Here is a 6,116-nt window from a genome sequence, read left to right on the forward strand (position 1 = left end):
CGGAAAAACGTCACGATGCCGGAAGCTAAAACAGGTGTGCGAATATTCAATAATTTCAGATAATTAATCAAATATCACAGTATTCAATATTCGCTGTAAACCGAATTTTTTGTGTTCGAAACTTTGAAGTATTTGTATCGCGCGAATGGTGTTTTTGGGAGGCTTGTACACTCGCTTTATGTGGTTTCGGTTTCGAGTATTGTCACATAGATTGATCTTTTTTTTTTGTTTGTTTATCGCGCTTTCAAAGCGCGGGGGTCAGACAATACGCAAATCCCAGCCAGGTCGGGCTGGGAACCCCGCTACAAACTAAAGAAAAGCGAGGTCGACGCGCTATATCGGAAGATCCTGCGTTCTGGCCGTCTTCGATCCTCAGCGCTAAAGTAGTTGCTGCCATAATTCGCGTCGCTGCTAACGTGTCGAGCCGGACACACTGAAGGAAGAACACAGCAGACAATTGTCTAAGCTCCAATCCAAGCAACCTCAGTTTATTGTCAGCAAACCCTTTATATATTCTGGCTGGCGGTGTCGTTACCGACAAGCTCGGACGCCACAGGTATTCGAAAGCGGGCATCGCTTGGCCGCGTTCATCGGATAGCCGAGTCCGATGCAACTCCACAGCATATTTACTGCTGAGGGAATTTGACTCCCCCCCCTCCCCCCCCCCCCCCATTTTTTTTTTCAACTGAGCTGCGGAAAAGATTATCTGATAGGACAGAAGCGAAAAATTTAGGGGGCACTTTGGCTCTCTAAAGTGCTGCAAGGCGAAAGCGTTTCCTGGCCACTGTTTGTTTTTATTTACTTTTTATCTTTCACATTTTGTTTTTATTTATTTATTGCTCCTTTTCTTAATTTTATTGTTTTTTATTTCCATATCTTGTTTCTATTTTGTTTTTATTTGTTTTCTTTTTATTTTTATTTTACTTTTCTTGACTTTACTCCTTTTATTTTATTTATGAAGCCCATGCATTCACTAGATGCGCCTTTATTCATGCTGGAACCTTGAGCCTTTTAAGCAGTGACGCCGAAAGGCGGACGAATCTGCCGACGCGTCTGTCGACATTCCTGCCGACGCGTCTGTCGACACTCCTTCCGACGCGTCTGTCGACACTCCTGCCGACGCGTCTGCTAACGACAGTATGAGGCATTAAAGGCTTTCGCCTTAATATAAACACGCAGCCCCACCGCGCTATCACTGCATCCAGTCATGTGACGAATCATGCGTACCGAACATGGACGACCGTTCTCAGCAACATCGGGGATGGTGGTGGTGAAAACTTTTAATTACTGAAATAGAGTTTGGGAGCCACAGAGTGGCCCCGCTACATGGTCGGCGTCCCTAGTCCGGGACACCGCATGACAATGCCCCGTCTCTAGCCCGTTTCACCAGAGCCCTTTGGGACTCAAGCGAGGAGAAGTTGAGAAGGGCAGCCTCCCATGCCTCTCTGGAAGGGGTAGGGGAAGGGGGGAGGTGGGGATTTTGAGTACATGCCCACACCATGTGGAAGATATCACAGGTCTCCCCACAGTGTGGGCATCGCCCATCCGTGTTAGGATCGTAATGCTTTAAGATTGCAGGACAGAGTAGACTACCTGTCTGCAGGCGCCTTAAAGTTTGCTCCTCCGTCTTACTCAGCCCCTTTGCAGGGCCCGGGAAAAGACGGTGGATGTCGCTATAATGCGTTATAATTTCCTTGAATCGCAGCAGCGGCTGGTTAGTCTCCGAGCCAGAAGAGCTGGGATGAGGAGCCCGGTGAGTAAGCGCTCGGGCAGCCGCGTCAGCGGCCTCATTACCTCGTAAGCCCTGGTGGCCAGGAGCCCAAATGATTCTTTTGGGTGTTGGATCAGTGGCAGTCCGTCTTAGAATGCAAGCAGCTAAGGGGGAGATCTCCCCTGCCAAGTAATGATCACATGCTTTTCGGGAGTCCGTAATGATGATTCTCGAATTGGCGTGGGCGGCAGCAAGCGCTATCGCTACTTCCTCGGCTCGCATTGAATTCGGGGCTCGAAAAGAGAGTCCATCAACGTGCATTTCCTGGTGAACGACAGCGGCCGTGTAAAATCCCGTGGGCGATGGGCCTGCTACGTCTACATAATATACACCGGGTCGGGAGCCGTGTTGACTCTCAAGAGCCCGAGCCCGCGCTTGTCGCCTGTTTACGTGCATGTCGGTGTCCATGTTACGGGGGAGCGGGGAGACCCAGAGCATATGGCGCCACAGTACTGGGATACGCTCCGCCTCCTCTGGAGTGCAGTCGTGTTGGATGTGTAAGCGGTTTAGCAGGCGGCGCCCAGGGGCCGTCTGCATGAGCCGCGTGTATTGGTTCACGAGGTGGGCCTCCCGCAGCTCCTGGTAGGAGTTTAGCACCCCCAATGCCTTGAGTTTGGCATTAGAGGTAGCCACCGGGAGATCCAGGGCTCGCTTAGTTGCCTTGCGGATGACGGCGTCTATTCGCGCCTCGTCTTGCTTAGTAGTGCGGAGATATGGCACGGCGTAGAGGATCCGGCTAGTCACGAAGGCATAGGACGAGCCGAAGCGCGTCCCTGCCCCGCAGACCGCCCCGCTTGTTGGAAACGCGGCGGATCATGCGCCCTACCTGTTCGCCTACTCTCTTGAGTTTCAGAATGGTGGAGTCCGGTCTGAGTCTGTGGTGAATGAAAAGGCCCAGAATACGGAGCTCCTCCACCTCTCTAATAGGACCTCCTGACAGAGAGATGTGAATTGCTGTCCTATCCTTTGGGTTCGCTCTGACATGCAAAAGCTCTGATTTCGCTGGAGCACATTGGATCCCACAGTCAATAGCATACACATCGACTATGGAAGCGGCCTGCTGAAGGCGGGCCTCCATGTCGCCAAGGCTCCCCTCAGTGGTCCAAATTGTAATGTCATCTGCATATAACGCGTGTTGAATGCCTTCCACCCGGGCCAGTTGGCTTGGGAGGCGCATCATAGCTATGTTGAACAGGAGCGGTGATAACACCGCTCCCTGAGGGGTACCCCGTGTTCCCATCATGTAAGGGCCGTATTCCTCGCCCTCAATCCGAAGAAAGGCCTGGCGATTAGTCAAGAAATCTCTTACATACGCGTAGGCCCTAGCCCCACAATCGGTAGAACTCAAGTTGGCCAGGATGCTTCCGTGTTTAACATTGTCGAAAGCCCCTTTCAGACCAAGGGCGAGGATGGCTTTGTCATTGTGTTGCATAGTTGTGGGTCGTATTACATCCCTGTGCAGCTGGAGAAGGACATCCTGTGCAGACATGTGGGGGCGAAACCCGAACATGGTAACTGCAAAGAAGCCATACTCTCCAGGTATGGAGAGCCTCCAGACGTAAGACTCGACTGCCGAACCTTAGTAGAACGAAATGATCGCATCCATCCACGACTGGGGGGGGGGGGGAGTGGTTTATTTAAAAAATAAATAAATAAATAAAAAAGTGAAGCAAAAGAGTGTTGCCGGCCGCGGCAATTGCTATCTAATATCTTAAGCACCCGAGCTGCAGCCGGCGGAAACGAAAAGGAAAGGGAGAGCATAGTGAGGAGAAGTATAGAGGGGAGCGACAGCGAGAAAGGACAGGGGAGAGCTTTGTACACTATTTACAAAATACAAAAGTAATCAAGTTCGCGCCGCTCGCGCGCTAATGTCCAAGCATTGTCCGAAAATAAGTGCGCGCGAGCGGCCACTGCGCACAATTACTTACACAAGGAGTAAACTGTATGTAAATAGCCGCGCGCACGTAGCGTCCTGTTTCGGACTAATCGCGCGCGCGGCACACTGCACTAGCGGCCGGGGTGGGGCGCCCGACCGCGTATACCGTCCGAGGTAGCACCCACGGAGCGTTCGTGTCACGCGTGCACTACCTGGCGTAGAGCAAGCGGGAAGTCAAATTCGCCTGCTCGATGAACGCACAGAGGCTCACCATTGTTCTGTCACGGGTGCGCGCACTGCCGCGCGGCCACAGGAGCGCTTCGAGACTGTCCGGGATGATTCCCAGCGCCCTGTAGGCCGCGAGCATCTCGCGACGCGGCACTGCAGAAGCGGTACAGCGAAGGAGAATGTGCTCCAATGTCTCCACTGCGCCGCAGTCAGCGCACGCGTCGCTCGATGAAAGTCCGTGGCGCACCCGTCTTTCCCCGGGCCACATTGAGAGGGTGTTGGCCACACGCAGCCGACGCGCACTCGGATGATTATCGCCCGCTGGAGGCGCGACAGTGAGCGCGCGCCGACGAGAGAAATGCGCTCTCCTCGCGCGATGCGAGGGTCCGGGTGTTGCTGACGGAGGTGGTCGTAGATCACCGCACGCACGTCTTCCAGGGCGAGCGGTTCGTCGCTGGGAGGAAGCTGATGTGCGGCGGTGGCGAGCTCGTCGGCTTGCTCGTTGCCGCGGATGCCGCAGTGACCGGGCACCCTCTGTACGCGAATACTGCATCTGCGCTCCGCGAGGCGCTCAATGCGCTCGCGTAACGCGCACAGCAACGGGGTGCCACGGCCGGGAGTCTGCAGGCGGCTAAGGGCGGCACGGGAATCACACAGCAGAACACACCTGGGTGGCGGCGGAGTAAGGGTGAGCGCCAGGTCCAAGCCCAGGCGAAGTCCCAGTAGCTCCGCCGTGGTTGAAGAGCCCAGGTAAGCCGCTCTTTGCTGGCGGTGCAGCTGCAGGGCGGGAATGGTGGCCGCTGCGGCGAGCGAGCAGTTTTCGCTCACCACGGAGCCGTCAGTGAACACAAGCAGATGGTCGCGCAGTTGCTCATAGATGACGGCTCCGGCTAGCTGCTGCACTGCACATAGTGGTGTGCTGCGTTTTCCCGCGATGCCGACGATCTCTCGCTGTACCTCCGTCGTGAGGGCCCAGGGGGAGCAGAGGCCGTAGGGGGGCGTGGCGCACGTCAGCTGGTCATATTCCTGCAGTGCCGCGCCCATTCTTGAGCGCGGGTATTGACGAAGGCGCTGCAGGAGTTCCGCGCCGTCTGGTGCGCGGTGAAGGCGGTCAGTGTGGTGCAGCGAGCGCTGCGTGGCCTGTAGCTGCAGCGGCCACGCGCCCGCCTCGGCCAGTGTCGCCTCGCATTGCGAGTTTCCGGGCAGACCGAGGCAGGTCCGCAGCGCTTTGCGATGCTGCACCTCCAGTGCCTTCCATGATGGTTTGCGCACCGTGACGAGGGGCAGCGCGTATAGTATCGCCCCTAAGGCTGCGGCGTTGTAGAGGCGCAGCGCAGCCTGCTGAGAAATCCCCTGGCCCCGGGCGGTGAGCTTGTGCACGGCGGCTGTAGTCCTCTTCATCTGCTGGCAGGCCCTGGTCGCCGCGGGGCGGAAGGAGAGGCGCTGGTCGATTTCCAGGCCGAGGTACCGCACGGAGCTCTTCCACGGCAGCGGCGTCCCAGCCAACGTCAGCGGCGCCAGGCGGGCGCATCTGCGAGCTCCGCAGGCCATGGCTGCAGTCTTCTCCGCGCAAAGCGCCAGACCGAGGCCCCGCAACCGGTCGCCAATAGCGTCAAGGGACCCCTGGAGACAGTCTCTCACGCGGGAAGCCTCGCCCAGAGGTCCCAAGCACCACAGAGCGATGTCGTCCGCGTATATGGAGATGTACACGCGGTGCCGGTTTCCTGTGGGCAGACAGCCCGGCACCGCCGACATCGCCACATTGAACAAGAACGGGGACAACACCGACCCCTGCGGCACGCCTAGATCCACCGGGCGGGGCTGAGAGAGAGCCGCTCCCACGCGCACGCGAATAGTGCGCGCGTTGAGGAACCCCTGCACATAACGGAACAGACGACCGGCCACGCCCGCCTCTTCCAGCCTCGCGAGAATTACCGCACGGTGAACGTTGTCAAACGCACTCGACACGTCGAGCAGCAAGAGCAGTGCTACCTGCCGCGCCGCCACGGCGTGCTCGAGTGCGGAGACAACGTCCGCGATTGAATCTGCCGCGCAGCGCATCCCGCGAAACCCTGTCTGACGCTCGTCGAACAAGTCCGCCTCCACGGCCCGCGCATGCAGGCGTTGGAGCGCCATATGCTCCATCAGCTTGCACGCCGCCGACGTTAGCGCCACTGGCCGGTATCCGCTGAGCACCGTGGGTGGGCGGCCTGGCTTCGGTATCGGGCAGACGACCGCTGT

Source organism: Amblyomma mixtum, chromosome 1 (genome assembly GCF_055824585.1).
Source record: "Amblyomma mixtum isolate Tamu chromosome 1, ASM5582458v1, whole genome shotgun sequence".
In the NCBI taxonomy this organism is placed as follows: domain Eukaryota; kingdom Metazoa; phylum Arthropoda; class Arachnida; order Ixodida; family Ixodidae; genus Amblyomma; species Amblyomma mixtum.